This window comes from Leopardus geoffroyi, chromosome A1 (assembly GCF_018350155.1).
Source record: "Leopardus geoffroyi isolate Oge1 chromosome A1, O.geoffroyi_Oge1_pat1.0, whole genome shotgun sequence".
Taxonomy (NCBI): Eukaryota; Metazoa; Chordata; class Mammalia; order Carnivora; family Felidae; genus Leopardus; species Leopardus geoffroyi.
This window is the reverse complement of record NC_059326.1, coordinates 169,397,763-169,414,564: the sequence shown is the minus strand read 5'-3', so window position 1 is coordinate 169,414,564 and position 16,802 is coordinate 169,397,763. Positions and strand designations below refer to the sequence as shown.

Sequence of the window (16,802 nt, the reverse complement as noted above, 5' to 3'; positions counted from 1 at the left end):
TTGTGGAATTTTTTAAAAACTTTATTTTTGTGCTTCTTTCTCTGTGTATTTATTTATTATTATGGCTAAACTAAAACTTTGCATCACTTCCAACACTAAAGTTACTTTTTGGAGATTTCACCTGTTACTTATTTGAGACCATAAAGAGTCTAGGAGCAAAGCTGGAACTCATAAATATTGTACCAATGCTCAGACCTGCCAGGCCAGCTACCATATATAACCCTTATGTTGTACCCAGTAGGTCAACCCACAGACCTCAAATGACAGCTATATGGTGTGTTCCAAGTAACCTGTGTGCCAAGGAAAAGTCTAGGTATGTTAGATATATAGCCTTTGATTCTTTTCTGTACCCAGGATATCTTCACATTAATAAAGCAAACCAACAGCAAATATTTCAACCTTCTTGGACTGCACTTTAAAGTTTGGAAAGGAAAGGAAACTTTTGTTTAAAAAAAAATTCATTCTGGTAGAGTTCAAAATTACCTGAAACTATAAAATGTGGGGACAATTTTGATTCTCATTTTACATTAAAAATGCTCCCAGAAGAGAGAGAATTTTAAGTTATGAAAATACCTCATTTATCTCTGTGACATTTATAGAGTATTTTTATTAGATATAATTTCATTTTTGTTAATGTAGGCTCTCAGCTCCATCAAATGCTTAATGCAGTAAAAGTTTTAAGACCATATTTATTATCAGAGGCATGCATCAGTTTTGATGGTAATATTTTCAAAAGCGAAACTAAAGTCACGGTGAGAGATTCTCTCTGCTTAGCAATACTGTAATCTGATACATTCTTACATCTCTGGTTCTTCCTTATTTGCAATAGCCATTCCAAATGAAACAAATGGTAACAGTAAATCTTGGAGGCAATAATAAGCCAGGGATGTTCACAAATCCCATGAATTGTGGTCAACTATATGTAAATACATGGTTATGGTAACACTTTCCATCACGAAGAGGAGTCAGAGATGAGTAACAGATCTAATTTGTTGTCATTCATGGAGGTTCTCTTTTTCCGAGGATATTTGGTTTTAGAAAAAGTACTTTCAAAGGGGCAATGCTTTGTGTTCACCTAGTCCTATTTCATTTTCTCTTCCTGAACACCAGCAAAATAGCATTTTACAACTTTCCTTGTAGTTAGATTGTGGCCCTGTGGCTGATTGTAGTCAGTGATCTGTAAGTGGAGTTAAAGGTGCCTCTGGCACAGAAATCAGGGTCACATGTTGAGACCGCAGAACCACAGAATGGAAGCTTCCTGAATCCCTGAGTCACTACATAGCTGACAGTATCATTCTTACATTAGAATTGTTATCAACAGGAAACAAACCTTTGTTGTGTTAAGTGATAGAGATTCTAGGATTAGTTTGTTACTGTCCTAAATCAACTGGGATAACAAATTTTCAATGTAAGTACTAGAAAAAATGATTTGACTGGAACTTTACCTTTAAAAAAAAAAAGGTTGAAAATCAGTTCATTTTCTTTTATAGTTAATAAAATATAGATTATGCTGTTATTATAATTATGCTTAAAATAGTGAAGGAATCAAATATTGGGATTTTGACACTTTTTAAAGCGTTTATTTATTTTGAGAGAGAGAGAGAGAGAGAGAGAGAGAGAGAGAGAATATGAGCAACCACACTGCACAGGGGAGGGGCAGAGAGAGAGAAGGAGAGAGAGAATCCCAAGCAGGCTCCGCTCTGTCAGTGCAGAGCTCAATGTGGGGCTCATGACCTAAGCCGAAAACTGTGAGTTCATGACCTGACCTGAAATCGAGTCTGATGCTTAACTGACAGAGCTGCCCAGGCATTTCTTGACATGTTTTTTCTTCTTTAAAATGCTTATTTAAATGTTTCTCTGCTGCACAAACAGCAGACAGCCTGACGTGGGGCTGGAACTAATGAGCTGTGAGATCATGACCTGAGCCAAAATTGATCGCTTAACTGACTAAGCCACCCAGGTGCCCCTTGACATGTTTTTACTTAAAAAAAAAAATTTTAATTTTTTTTTTGTTTCTTTTTTGTTTTTGTTTTTGTTTTTGTTTTTGTTTTTGTGAGAGAGCGTGAGCAGGGGAGGGGCAGAGAGGGCAGGAGATACAGAATCCGAAGGAGGCTCCAGGCTCTGAGCTGTCAGTACAGAGCCTGACACAGGGCTCGAACCCATGAACTGTGAGATTATGATCTGAGCTGAATTCAATCGCTTAACCAACTGAACTACCCAGGCGCCCCTTGACATGTTTTTTCGTAAGGACTCATATGTACCTATTAGGCTTCACAAAATTATTAGAAGATGGAGTATGTCCCTTTATCACCATTTGGAATTACTAAATTGACATATAATACATGTCCATTTATACATCCTAAGGATTCCTCTTAGGTAAAGGTATGAAATTTAACCATCTGGAGAAAGTCTTACTTTTAGAAAGTTAACTAAGTGTTAGGTCCTTAGAAATCCTTTTGGAAGTTTTAGAAAAGTTTTTACAAAACATAATATTTTATATACTTCTTAAAAGGAATAGGTACTATCATTTTTACTGAACTTTAGGAAATTCCCGAATTCTGAATTTTTATCCAAAAATGTTTTAAAAATTAGAATTTATTTCAGGCTGCTCAACTAAAATCAGTAAAAAACATTCTTCTCTTTAGATACAAATAAGCCCAGAAAGGAGGATCTGATGGGTTGGGTGACATCCCAAGACTCCACAAGGGTGTTTTGATACAGAAAGTGATATCGACTACAAAAAATTGAATGGAATTTGTGAAACCTTTAATTCACAGTAATTACCACCTGTAACCAATACATTAAAAGAAGTTATTCAATAGGCAGTACTAAGAATCCATAATGATAGTATATACCACATAGAAAACAAGAAAAAATCCTTAGCCTACCTGATGGAATTCTTTTGAATACTAATACTTTGAGAAATATTCTTTGGAAAGCAAAAAATTCAATATTTTCCTTACCTCATCTCCCCAAATGTGATGTTGTCTCTTTAAACATTCTTAATTCTTAGACAAACTCCATGAAGAGCATAAAGACTTGATCCCTCATTAGATATATGTAAATCTGATATTTCTGGTACACCTCACAAAGTTTTACAAAGGATTCATTGCACAAATTTCATAGAAGTGTTGATTAGATCATTTGACCCATTAAACACAATTTTAATTTCACAGGAAAATTTTGGAAGTTTGCATATTTTGCTAATTTGATATGAGCGTTAGTAAGAGAGTTACATTGAGTCTAATTAATGTTATTTTAATTTACTGAACATATATTACATTTACATAATTCAAATTCAGAAATTTTAGAAGGTATGCAAAATATAAAAGTCAGCCTTCCATCCATATTTCTCCTCTGCCCCAGACCTACTCTGCTCTTCAGATAACCACTGTTGGATTTTTATGACTCATTCCAGTGTTGCTCCTCATGCATACAAGCATGTAGAGGTACACATACAGACCAGTGATGGTTTTCACTTTTAGCTTACTTGTCTTCTCTGTAGCAGTGAACAGGGCTCACTATGTTCTGCACCTGGAAACAGTCATTCCTTGGCTTTTCTCCCGTTTTTTTTTTCCTCCTGCATTACCAGCCACTCCTGCTCCATCTCCGCCATACGTATTGCTTCTTTGATGCCTCCCCTAAAACCAGTTCTTCTGTCTTCACATGATTTGTTCTTTGCAAGTGATTTCATCTATTCCCATTGGGGAGTAAATAAAAGTATTGGCATCAAAGTACTTTGTGGGCTAAGAAAGTCTTTTCAGAATACCAGAGTGCGCAGGATAAGGAGGAGTTAGGTAGGAAAGAAAGAGGGTGGGGAGACATCTAGATGGAGGGAGGCATATATAGAAAGACATAAATAGATAAAAGAGGGGGCAAGATTGGCAGTGATCTGCCCAGAGTCTAGGTTGATAAATATTTGTTGTGAAGACTGAATGAAAGAATGAATAATATCCAAGGAATTTTTTTTTATCAGAATAAAAGTAATTATTTTTGCTAAATCAGCCATGGAAACTATAGAAACTGAGTAAGATTAAACTAAACCTAAATGAACTGGGTCTATGAGTAATGTGAAGTATGAATAGAAGTGAAACCTATCACATGCTCTAGTACATACTACACACACTAGTGTCTCAGTCTGCTGATTATTATCAACATAGCACTCTGCTTTAAGTCACTACGATGTGGCAAGGTCAACCAGACAGCTTTACAGGTTGACAATCTGTAAACCTGTCTCCAGATGCTATAAAAGATTTTGCAGCAGAACTTGAAAGTACGCTTCTCCGCAGGGCAGAAGACCTTCATTTCCAGTTGTACTGCTTTTTAAGTCTATCAGCCATAATGAGGGCATGTCAAAGCCCAGTTGCTTTCTAATCTAACACCCCAAACGACACGTTAAACAGTATGAAAAGCATTTGTTCCCTTTTTGGAACCAATTTAAAAAATAAACATTTAATAGTCTCCCAAAGTTACAAAGTCATGCCTAAAAGGCAGAATGAAAAGAAGCCACTCTGAGTAAATTTACTGAAGACCATCCCTGCCCCTGTGAGGAGAGAGTTTTGACTGTCTAGGTGATGGGATTTTTGCCCTTAACAGAATACTTTCTGTGGTTTAATCTTTATGTTCTTCTGAACTGATTGTTTCTCTGTCTATAAGATTCCTACAGCTGCATCAACAATGAAGTAAGGGCCTATGGAGTGGTTCCTCACGCACAGCCAGAATTATGATTAAGTCCCTTCACTTCATTTCTCTGGACCTCATTGTCTTCATCTGTATTAACACACAGAAACAATAAGAGGATCATATGAAATAAAATTTCTTTTTAAATAATGGAATTCTGGGGCACCTGGGTGGCTCAGTTGGTTGAGTGTCCCATTCTTGATTTCAGCTCAGGTCATGATCCCAGGGTCGTGGGGTTGAGCCCCATGTCAGTGAAGCCTGCTTAAGATTCTCTCTCTCTCTTCCTCTGCCGTCTCCCCACTCACACTCTAAATCAATCATTCAATCAATCATAGAATTCTATCGTACAGTTGTAGGGATCTCCTAAACTTGAAGTTACCTCTCATTTGGGTTAAATTTCTCTTCATTGCAATGAGAAGGAATTAGCACGAACCTGAAGAACATTTCATACTTCATTCCCTGTGAATTTCCAATCAATAGCCAGATCATCTCCATTACTCTGCCTGAAGGTGAGAATCTTCATCTGTCTGTCTGAGCCCTCAGACTGAAGTCTGTTTATTGGCAACTGGGGAGTACATGACATAAAATTTTTTCCATAGTTCTAAAACCAAGTCTCTGTGGCACCTCCGCATAAAGAAGGGTGTATTCTGAGTCTTTCTATTATTTTCCACTAGGCAAAACTGTGACCTCAATGAGATATTCAATTACAGCTTCATTTCAGGAGAGGCACTGATATTATTCGTGCACCCTCATTGCAGACATGTAGCCTGTGTTTCAGAAAGGGCCCAGTGACCCTGGCATACTTTGCCAAAGAACAATGGTCATGAGCTAATAATTCTCTGTTCCCATAAGAAAAAAAATATCATTACAAAGAAATGCCAAAGGTCTTGAGCCCATTTGGAAGTTTTCAGGAAGCTCTCTCATAACAAGTAGTGTAGCATGATGGGACAAAATGGCCCCAAATTGAGAAAAGCTGAAATCTGATAATCCCACTTTGTACTGCATAACCCTGACAAACCACAGACTATTTGTTTCTTCACCATCTGTTTCTTCACCAGCAAAGCAAGTCTGTAGGATTTCCCAGATCCCTTACAACTCCAACATGCCATGAGTTTTCTCATGACAGCTTTCTTTAAATATATGAATCCTGATGTCACGTGTTGAAGGGAAAAACAGAATGGAGTTTGAGTCAATGAGTTTTAAAAACTACAGAGAGGCAAAATCTTTAGTGGTGCTAATAAAGGCCTGATAATGATTTTCTCTTCTTCATGCAAATGTGGAAGGATGCAATCTGCATATAGGCTAATTTTGTCCACCACTGAACCAGAACAGATCCAATGACTCTGTCTGAATGTCTATCTCAGTGAGACTGCAAAAGGCATTGATAAGAGAGATGACAGGGGCTGAGGTCTCTGTATGGAATAAATCATCTATTTGCAGCAAAAAGTCATGGTGTCTATTCAAATGCCATGTTTCTGAAAGGGGCAGATATTCCTTGGCTGGTTCAAGAACTATTAAGCAGTTTGGGGTTTCTATCCAATAGAATAAAGGGCAAGAACCAAGAATTCTAAGTTTGGTTCAGAATTGGAACACCCCTGAATGTCAGCCTGCTACCAATATTGCTATATGCATGACTTCCCAGACATCACCTTGTCTCTCAGTTTGCGCATAACTTTGAAAAACTAATTTACCTTAGCATCAAAGATTTACTTTAAGATAATGAGATCAGGGTTTCAGTACAGGGGAAGTCATCTCACACAAAGGTTAAATTTAACAACAAAAAAGCCTTGATTTTCTCTACACAAAGGTAATCATAGTAAATTCAGATAAACAAGAAATAACAAATTTACAAAATTAAAATCACCTGCAAGCCCATTAGTGCATTCATATTTTTATGAGTCTTCTTAATTTCTTTTTCATGTACAAATGGGGATACTTGTTTTTTAACAAAGATAGAACTACATGGCACCTACTGCTTTTTAACTTGCCTTTCTTGCGAACACTATGTGTTGAACATTTGTTACCTATCCCTGGATTTTTATATTGTATAAAGAGATAGTTTCAAATTGGCACGCTAAGACCGAGAGCTTCCTGTGAGATGCAGGAGGGGTTTTCAGGTTTAAGAGTGTGGTTGAGTGGACAGAGTTCCATCCCTACCTCTCCAGCCTGGATCCCACCTTTATTAATGGCAGCTTTTTGAAAAATATGCTTTCCTTAAAAAAAAAAAAGTCACTTGTTTAAAGGGTTCTGGTGATAAAATAGAAAACTTGAAAATCACTGGTCTATATCATTTTTTTTTTAATTTTTTTTTCAACGTTTATTTATTTTTGGGACAGAGAGAGACAGAGCATGAACGGGGGAGGGTCAGAGAGAGAGGGAGACGCAGAATCGGAAACAGGCTCCAGGCTCTGAGCCATCAGCCCAGAGCCCGACACGGGGCTCGAACTCACGGACCGCGAGATCGTGACCTGGCTGAAGTCGGACGCTTAACCGACTGTGCCACCCAGGCGCCCCTGTTCTATATCATTTTTAATGTCTGTAATTTTTGGCACACATATACGTATCATATTCTGATCCATAGTTCCCTTTTGGGTTCGTAGGGAAGATTCACTTCCTGGGTTTGAATCCCAGCTCTGTCACTGACCAGCCATTCTACTCTCATGGTTTTAAAAACACCCACAAATTCCTTGACACTCCATAAATATAAAGACATAGTTATTAACCAAGAACTTATATTAATCAGAATGCCTTCAATTACAATGACAGATAATCCAAACCAAAATGATTTGTGTAAAAAAAAAGATTGTATATATTGGCTTACATATCTATTCATATTAGCATGAGGAAAGGCTGGATCCAGGCACTCATCAAATCTCAGCCTGTCTCTAACTCTCTCAGCCTTCCTTTCTTCTATGCTGACTTCATTTTCAAACATCTATTTCCATGTCAGAACCCCTGAAATTCCAGGTCTATATCTACCAGTTTTACAATATAGCCAAGAGTTCTTACTTATAATTATAGACTCTGACTCCAAGGATTAAACAGAAAGGGGGTTTATTAAAAGACTGCTTTGTGGGCTACAGAATTGTTGTAAAGGCTGGTGAACTACACCAACAGCCAAACTTCCAAAAAAGAATGGCATAAAGAAACTACCACTAGTTCTCCCACTGCCACCAGCAACGCTGGGGGCCTTTGTTTGCACTGGTGCCAAGGACTTCAATGCTGCTGGTACCAGGGCCACTCCAGGTCCAGAAACTCAACAATGCAACTACTGCCACCCCAAAAGCCATACATCTCAGTCACTCTCCTCACCAGCCAAACAGGGTCCCAGACCTTCATTCCTTGAGCTGCTGACTTCCCAGAGTCTCACATGACCAAGTGATTGGTGAACTCATCTAGGTTACCTGTCTGTTTCCTCACTGGACTTAATTTCTACATAAAAGTTTTAGACATTTTGTTGCATCAATGAAATCACTCCTTCTTCCCTACCCGGGGCCCCACAGAGTGACCGTCTAGGAGTTACTGGCTTAAATTCAGAACGAATTGCCCTATTTGGACACAAAAGCATAGTTTTGCTGTAGCCTGCAGAGTGAGAATTTTGGTCTGTATGAACCAAAAACAAGACAGAAGGAACCCTTTCAGCAGACAAGCTATTTCATACAACTAACATATTATGAGCTTTTTTAAATGTTCTAAAATAAAAGCCATGTGAGAAATGCAGTTAACTTGGCTAATAGTCAAAATATAAATTGCAAATGAGTTGATGACATTTCATAATTCTAAGCTTTGACTAATTGAAAAATAATTGAGATTTATCACTATCTCTTACACGAACATTTATGAAAAGAAAAATAACATGCAGACAACAGCATCTGAATAGATTTTAGTTGATTATATCATTCCTTAGGTATTGTTAATGCATTTGGATCTTCCACTCAAATATGAGCTGTGGTCTTCACAAAAGGGTTTTAGGACATTGTTCACTCATTCTAGAAACAAATTTAATCTCATCTGATGCTGATCTCTTCTGTACACTTATTAAGACAAAAATGCATCTAATATTAAAAATCAGTTAAGCCACAGAAAAACATGAGGAATGATCCAAAGGGATTGCATGCCATCTAGGCTAAGAACAAATGTCTGCTTTGATTATTTAACACACATATCTTTTGTAATTCATTTAACTTGGCAACTCAACATTTTTGCACCTGTCTAATGCATTTCATGATATAAAGATAAATTTTTAAGGCTATTATCCATCAGTTTCTTACAAGTTTTTCTCCATATGGCAACAAATTGAAAGTGCTGTGCTTGTCAGAAACTGGATGTGGCGTGTATTGAGAGCTATATATAGAAGTGGCCCTCAAGAACTTAGAAATAAAGGAAATAGATTGCTTCATGAGACAAACTGTAAAATGAGCATAATTACCATATCTTTAATGGGCAAAGTCTCCTGTGAAATAGACAATTTTCTAGGCCTTCAGAGATATAATGTAAAGGTGATATTTACATACATACATGTCAGATCAGCCTGAACTGATATCAGTCCAGATAACCTGGACAAGGAGAGTCTTGGAAGGTGGTCTGGGGTCCTTCTCTGCACACGCAAAGGAGAATTATAGCAGATAATGTTGGCAGTATCCATCTCAACAGGTTCTTAATGAGGGGGAGTTTTAGGCATCTTATTTTGAGGACCCCAGTCCCTATGGAAAAACTATGTCCATAGAGATATGTACACTTCAGTCCTGATAGTAACAAACATTTGACTGATCTAATGATTCTTATTAAAATCTCTGTGTTCACCAGACAGTCTTTTAATCACATATACCTATACCTTGATTACAGGGAGAGAATAAGCTCTTCATCCTGACTATGGGTCTTCTATTTCCTAGGACAGTTGTTTTTTCATTTGAAGTTAATAAATTCACATTCTGATATCTCCTTCAGCCTCCTGGGTAGCTTAGATTTAATTAGTGTCACAGGACTTCTAGAAATTGACTGTTATTAGTGGCCTCTCCTTGGGCCCACTTGCAAATGCTGATCTATCTGGAGGTTACTATGCTGGAATCTAAAACTAAGCCACCATGGCTACAATATTATGAATCAAAGAAGGGTCTGTAAACAAAGTGAGAAATTATAATTTAGTAAGAAAAAAAAGAACTGCGGATAGCTGATACCTCAAGTTGGATTTCAATATCCATTACTGGTAGACGGCCCAATCATGTGAAACCTACAAAAGTGCATCTTCTCAGAGCCTGGAACAGAGATCAATGTGGCTTAAGCAGCCTTTGAAGTGAAATATTCTGCCCACATATCTCTTAAGTTTATGATGAACAAAGAGTATGTGTATGAGAGAGAGAGACAGAAAGAGAGAGACAGAGACAGACATAGAGAGAAAGGAGGGTAGGAGGAAATCCCAAAATAGATTTCCCTGATGGCTAGCCTATAAATCAAACTAATACCAGTGTAACTTTTCACTGTGGTGGCCAATGTGATAGATATCCATCATCCAAGTAGGAAAGGGAGAGCAGAATCTGGGTGCCTCCCTATGTAGCTGCATATCATATATCCTGACCTTGACCCAACATAACATCCTGACATATGTATACTAAAATATGTCCTGATACTCCTATAACTCCACTGCCAACATTGCTGCCTCTATTATGACCACTAGAGTGACTATTCACCTCTTTCCAATCTCCCAGACCTAGAGGAGGACCGTGTTTCAATTTCAAGCCATCCATGAATAGAAGTTTTCTCAAGTGTGAGTTTTGCTACAAGCCACATAACCATTTGTTAGCTAACAATGACTGGGTGCTTAGTATGTTTCAAGTGGTTTTGATAGTTTTAACTGGAACCACAGGGATGGAGCTGGGTAGAAGAGCACTTTTTTAACAAAAGAGGGCAAAGCTTCCAGAAGAGAAAAAGTGTTCGGAAAGATAAAATAAGAAATGTTTTAATTTGCATTTCTCTAAATGTGAATGGAATTGAACAGCTTTTCATGTAATTAAGGGAAATTTTTATATCCTTTTTGAGAGTTGCCTGTCTCTATCTTGCCCACATTTTCTAGTGATTTTGATCTTCTTCCCCTCTATTTTTTATCTTTTTCTTTAAATAGACATCATGTTTTAGTACAATTTTAGATTTACAGAAAACTTGAGAAGATAGCACAGAGTGTTCCATACATCCCACACCCAGTTTTCCCTATTATTAACATCTTACATTAGTAGGGTACATTCCTTACAATTAAGGAGCCAATATTGATCCATTATTATTAACTAAAGCCCATTGTTTATTCATTTTTCTTTAGTTTTTACCTAATGTCCATTTTTTCTATTCTAGGATCACATCCAGATTACAACGTAACAGTTGTATATCATTTTAGGCTCCTCTTAGCTCTGCAGTTTCTCAGCCTTTGCTTGTTTTGGATTACCTTGATAATTTTGAAGAGTACTCATCAGGTATTTTGTAGGATGCCCCACTATTATAATTTGTCTTCTATTTTACTCATAAGACTGGGGTGATTGGGCTTTTTGGAGGAAGACCACATAGGTAAAGAGTCATTTTTATCACATCCTATCAAGGGTGCCTCTTGTCAGCAAATGATTTATGAACACTGATGTCGACCTTGATTATCTGGCTGAGTTAGTGTTTGTCAGGTTTCTCCATTGTGAAGTTACCCTTTATTCCCCACTTTCTGTAGAGTACTCTATAGGAGGAAGTCACTGTGCATAGCCTACACCTAAAGAGTGGGGAGTTACGCTACCCATCCTTGAGAGTGGAGTAGCTACATAAATTATTTGGAATTCTTCTGCACAGATTTGTCTATTAGCCCCTATTTATTACTTTAATCATTTACTTACATTGTATGGGCTCAGATATTTATTTCATACTCTGAACTATACCACTACTACTTTATTTTGTTGTTTACATTATTCCGTCTTTGACCAATAAAATCATCTAGGCATGGACTTTTGCTTTTTTGTTTGTTTTGTTTTTGTTTTTGGAAGATTATTTAAACTACGAATTCAATTTCTTTAGTAGTTAAAGGACTAGTCATTATATACTTCATCTTTTAGTTTTTTTTAAAAAAAATTAGTGTTTATTTTTGAGAGAGACAGAGACAGAGTATGAGCAGGGGAGGGGCAAGGAGAGAAGGAGACACAGAATCTGAAGCACGCTCCAGGCTTTGAGCTGTCAGCACAGAACCCGACACGGGGCTCGAACTCACAAACTGTGAGATCATGACCTGAGGTCAAGTTGGACGCTTCACCAACTGAGCCACCCAGGCGCCTCTATTTCATCTTGTAGTTTAAGGAATTTGTCCATTTTATCAAGTTATTGAGCTTATGTGTATAGAGGCTTTTTTGAAGTGATCCTTTATTGTCCTTTTAATTTCTGCAAGGACTCTAAGTGTCTCTTCTCTTGAATTCCCAATGTTGGTAATTGATGTCTTCTATTTTTCTTTGTCAGTCTCACTAGAGATTTATCAGTTTTATTAATCTTTTTGAACAAATGGCTTTTATGTTTTTTGATTTTTCTGTATTGTCTTATGTTTTCAATCTCACTAACTTTTTGTCTTAACTTTGTTACTAATTTCTCATGCTTGCTTTGAGCTATTTTGTTTTTTTCTAGTTTCTTGAAGAGGAAACTTTGATTATTTATTTGAAACTTCTTTTCTTATATAAGTATTTAATGCTGTAAATTACCTCTAAGTACTATTTTAGTGGCATTTTACAGATTTTGCTATGTTGTATTTTCATTTAGTTCAACTTTTTTTTTAATTTCCTTTGAGAATAAGAATAAGATAATACGAAATATTTTTAAATAGATGGATTTAGAAGTGTATTTTAAATTCCAAATGATTAAGGATTTTCCTGTCATTTTTCTTTTGCTAATTTCTAGTTTAATTCCATTATGGCTAGAGGATACATCTTGCACGACTTCCACTCTTTTACAGTTGTTAATAGTGTTTTATAACCCAGGATATGATTTTCTTGGTAAGTGTTTGTGTGCTTCAAAAGAATGTGTATTCCAGGGACGCCTGAGTGTCTCAGTAGGTTAAGCGTCCAACTTTGGCTTGGGTCATGATCTCGCGGTCTGTGAGTTCGAGCCCCATGTCGGGCTCTGTGCTGACAGCTCAGAGCCTGGAGCCTGCTTCAGATTCTGTGTCTCCCTCTCTCTCTGCACCTGCCCCACTCATGCTCTGTCTCTCTCAAAAATAAATAAATATTTTTTAAAAATAAAAAAAAAAACGTGTATTCTGCTATTGTTGGGTAAAATGCTTTATCAATGACAACTGGATTCTGTCAGTTGATAGGATTCAGGTTCTTTCTGTCCTTCCTTGATTATTTCCTTTCTACTAGATATATCTTAGTGAGAGAGGAATGTTGAAATTTCTCCTTTTTTCAGTAACAAAACTTCCAAATTATAGTTGGGCATTTTTCTTCCTAGCTTGAGGTCACATTTTCTGGCTTCTTTGCAGTTGAGTGTGAATTTGTGATTAAGTTCCAGCAATGGGATATAAGCTGAGGTAATGTATCTGACTTCCTAGTTATACCAAACAACAATGGAACTACCTTCCTCTTCTCCATTCCCTCTTACTTGTCTGGGAAGAGGGAAGAGCTAGAACTGAGCTGTCTGCATCACACAGATGGAAACCACATGTTGAAGATGGAAGACTAGCCTTGCACCACCCTCCTCTGGATTATTATGTGAGAGAGAATTATACTTTTATCTAGCTTTAAGCCAATTAGATTTATTTTTCATCATGAATAAAAGTCAAAAATACAATTTTCAGTGAAAAGAGGTAAGTTGCTGAATGATTGATACAGGTTTGTGTAAGTGAAAATGTGAAAGAGAAAGTTACATTGTTGATATATATATACGTGTGTGTGTGTGTGTGTGTGTGTGTGTGTGTATATATACACACATATATATATATACACACATATGTATATACATATGTATATACATATATATACGTGTGTATATACATATGTGTGTATATATATATAGAATTATGAGAAGTATACACAGGAATGATACATTCAGTTTCAGAGATACATTTATGGAAGATGGGTAAACTACATTCAAGGGACTTTGTTGTATTTTATTTATTTAGAAACACTAAGCAAATATTGGAAATTTTAGAATTTGGCAAAACTGGGTGGTAAACATGTATATTCAGAGTCCAGAATGCTGACCATTACACCATGGGACCTAAACATGTATATTCATGATAAATTTCTCTAAATTCATACAAACGTTGGATACATTTCACAACTAAAAATTAATTTAAAATAAAAGACTTCATGGAGAAAGTATTATTTGCCTTGAAAGATATATAGGATTTACAGAGTCATGTTTTATCACTATATATTAATTTCCTATTGTTACTGTTACAAATTACCACAAAATTAGTGGCTTAAAACCACACTGATTTATTATCCTACAATTTTGAAGGTCAGAAGTCCAAAATAGGTCTGGACTAAAAGGAAAATGTCAGCAAAGCTGTGTTTCCCTGGATGCTCTGGGGGAAAATCCATTTTATGACATTTTCCAACTTTTCTAGAGGCTGCCCACATTCACTGGCTCATAGTCCCCCTCCATCTTTAAAGCCAGCAATAGTGGGCCATATCTTTCTGAAGATGTATTCTCTCTCTTTTGCACTCTTCTGCTTCCCTCATCTTCAATTAAGAACTATGTTGTTACAGTAATCTCACCTGGGATATTCTCTTCATTTTAGAGTAAACTGAGTCTTAATTTCATCTGCAACCTTAATTCCCCCTTGCCTTGTGGAATAGTATATTGACAGGTTCTGGGGATTAGGACATGGACAACTTTGAGGAGCCATTATTCTGCCTACCACAAAGTCCATCGTGTATTCTTTGTTTACAAGCAATAGAAAATATCTCTAAGCAGATGGGGAATTTATTAGGTGGATAAAGGTTTAGCTAATCAAGTTACAGAGAAGCTACATAATTTTATGTTGGAAAAGATGTGAAATAGCAGCTTTGGATATCTAGAAAGAAGGAGATAACAGATAATCTTCTTAATAGACACTATTAAGCTAATTCTTAATGAATTAGCTCCAACTATGTTTTATTCTTATGCTGCTCAAGTTTCAAATTCCAGGGGCATCTAGGTGGCTCCACCGGTTAAGCGTCTGACTCTAGATTTTGGCTCAGGTCATGATCTGACAGTTCCTGAGATTGAGCCCCGCATCGGGCTCTGTGCTAACAGCTTGAGCCTGCTCGAGGTTCTCTCCCTTTCTCTTTGCCCCTCCCTTGCTCACACACACACACACACACACACACACACTCTCTCTCTCTCTCTCTCTCTCTCCCTCTCTGTCAAATAAATAAATGAACATTAAAAAAAAAGATTCTAATTCTAGGGAAAGATAGAATCTGACTGGTTTACCTTAAGTAGTGTGCCCACTCCTTGGCCAGAGTTGGGATGACTATCTTGACTGAAGGACCCACCAAGATTTTACATGAGAGGAGGCTCTTCCCCACGCCCCCTGCCAAAAAAAATCTAGATATTATTACCAGAAGAAGGAGAAACATATGTTAGACAAACAAAACAGGAGATGCTCACTGTGGTAGGAAAAGGTAATAATAGTGTCAGGTATGTTGTTATAGAATCATAAAAATGTATATATTTTATGAAAAAGTTTGTCTAGCATACAGCATGAAAATAGTACTCACAGAACAACAACAGGAAGGTAGGCTCAGCTGTGTAGCACTTCTCCTGGATGCACAAGTGAAAGATTTTACCTAGTGTCACAGGGAATATGCAGCTATAAAATGTTTTTGGATTGAGGAATAATACAACTGAAACTAGTTAAGGAAGTTCATGTTAATGCCTTTGCAAACAAATGAAATAGAAAGTCACATTCAGAGATGCAGGTATGCCCCTAATAGCTAAGAACAAATGCTACCTAGTAATTTCTAGTCTCTCATGTATTAGAAGCTGAATTTCTCATGAAAGACAAGTCTGATTTCCTGGAAATCAAAATGTTTTTCAGATCTTTGGAGAAGGATGCAAGATTCAAGAATTTCTGTGATGACATATCTAAAAACCCCTGCACACAGACTCAGCATAATCCCCTATAATAGCAACCACAAAGGCAAGCATACACAAGCATTCTTTATCTTTCTCTCTTCATTTTTGTCTATCAGATCTCATAATTATTTACCTTATTTTTCATCCTATCCAGTAGCCATTTCCCCCAGTTAATTAGTAAAAGAATTACACATTCATCTTAATCATATCCTTAACTGGAATATGTTCCACATAAAATTGAAGATGATTTTCAAGGAAAGTAATAAAGCCACACATTTGTAGGTTGACGTTTAGGCTTTAAAAAGAGAGATCAGTAAAGTAAGTTATGTGGAAGTCAAATATGTCTACAACTTGCACACATGATGAGGATAACATAATTCCTGGTCAGAACTACTGAGGAATCCTAGAAGCAATGTGAAACTCAGGCTGTGAATCTAAAAAGGAATGTAAAGTATTAACAAGTACTATCAATGTACCATCATCATTGCCTAGAAATATTTTCCCCTTGCTTCTGAAGCATCATCCATTTTTATCTGGATTATAACAGCTCCTCTTCTATCCCCCTTGTTTTTCTGGCCAGTGGAATAGATGAGTCATTTCACCATCTGGGCTAGAGGAAAGGGAGATGTATGGCTGAATAAAGCTGAATATTATCTGCGTAATGATGGCCCTGTGGTCCAAAATATCTCTCTTTCTCAGTGTCCTCATCCACACTTAGTCTCTCTCCAAAACAAAATTAGGGGGTATTCTACAAAAGCAATTTCTGACTACTTATTCCCAGTTCTAAGTCAACATTTCCAAACTTTTGGTAATAGATAGTCCAGGCAACAATGATTTTTCAAAGATTTGGTAATGGCTGAAAAGTTTGGCTTAAATTAATTTAGCAAAATATGTAGCACCATATATTTTTTTGAAGTGCCATTCAAAATTCTAAATAACACCACTCCTCAAAAGCAAGGTCACATTTGAAGAGGAAAATGCCAGTCTTTGCTTAGAGGTAGAGTTAAAGTTGCTCAAATGCTGAACATTTTCAATTCATCGTGTGTGTGTGT

At 36.9% G+C, this 16,802-nt stretch overlaps 1 long non-coding RNA gene across 1 annotated transcript in view; it reads left to right on the top strand.

Annotated features, from left to right (window-relative positions):
- The window catches only part of LOC123609494, a 58,145-nt gene extending 42,094 nt beyond the window's left edge, over nt 1-16,051 (top strand). The window contains exon 10 of the long non-coding RNA XR_006717783.1: nt 15,713-16,051. This is a non-coding gene — a long non-coding RNA (uncharacterized LOC123609494). The remainder of the gene's footprint in view (nt 1-15,712) is intronic.
- Nucleotides 16,052-16,802: the final 751 nt, after the last annotated feature.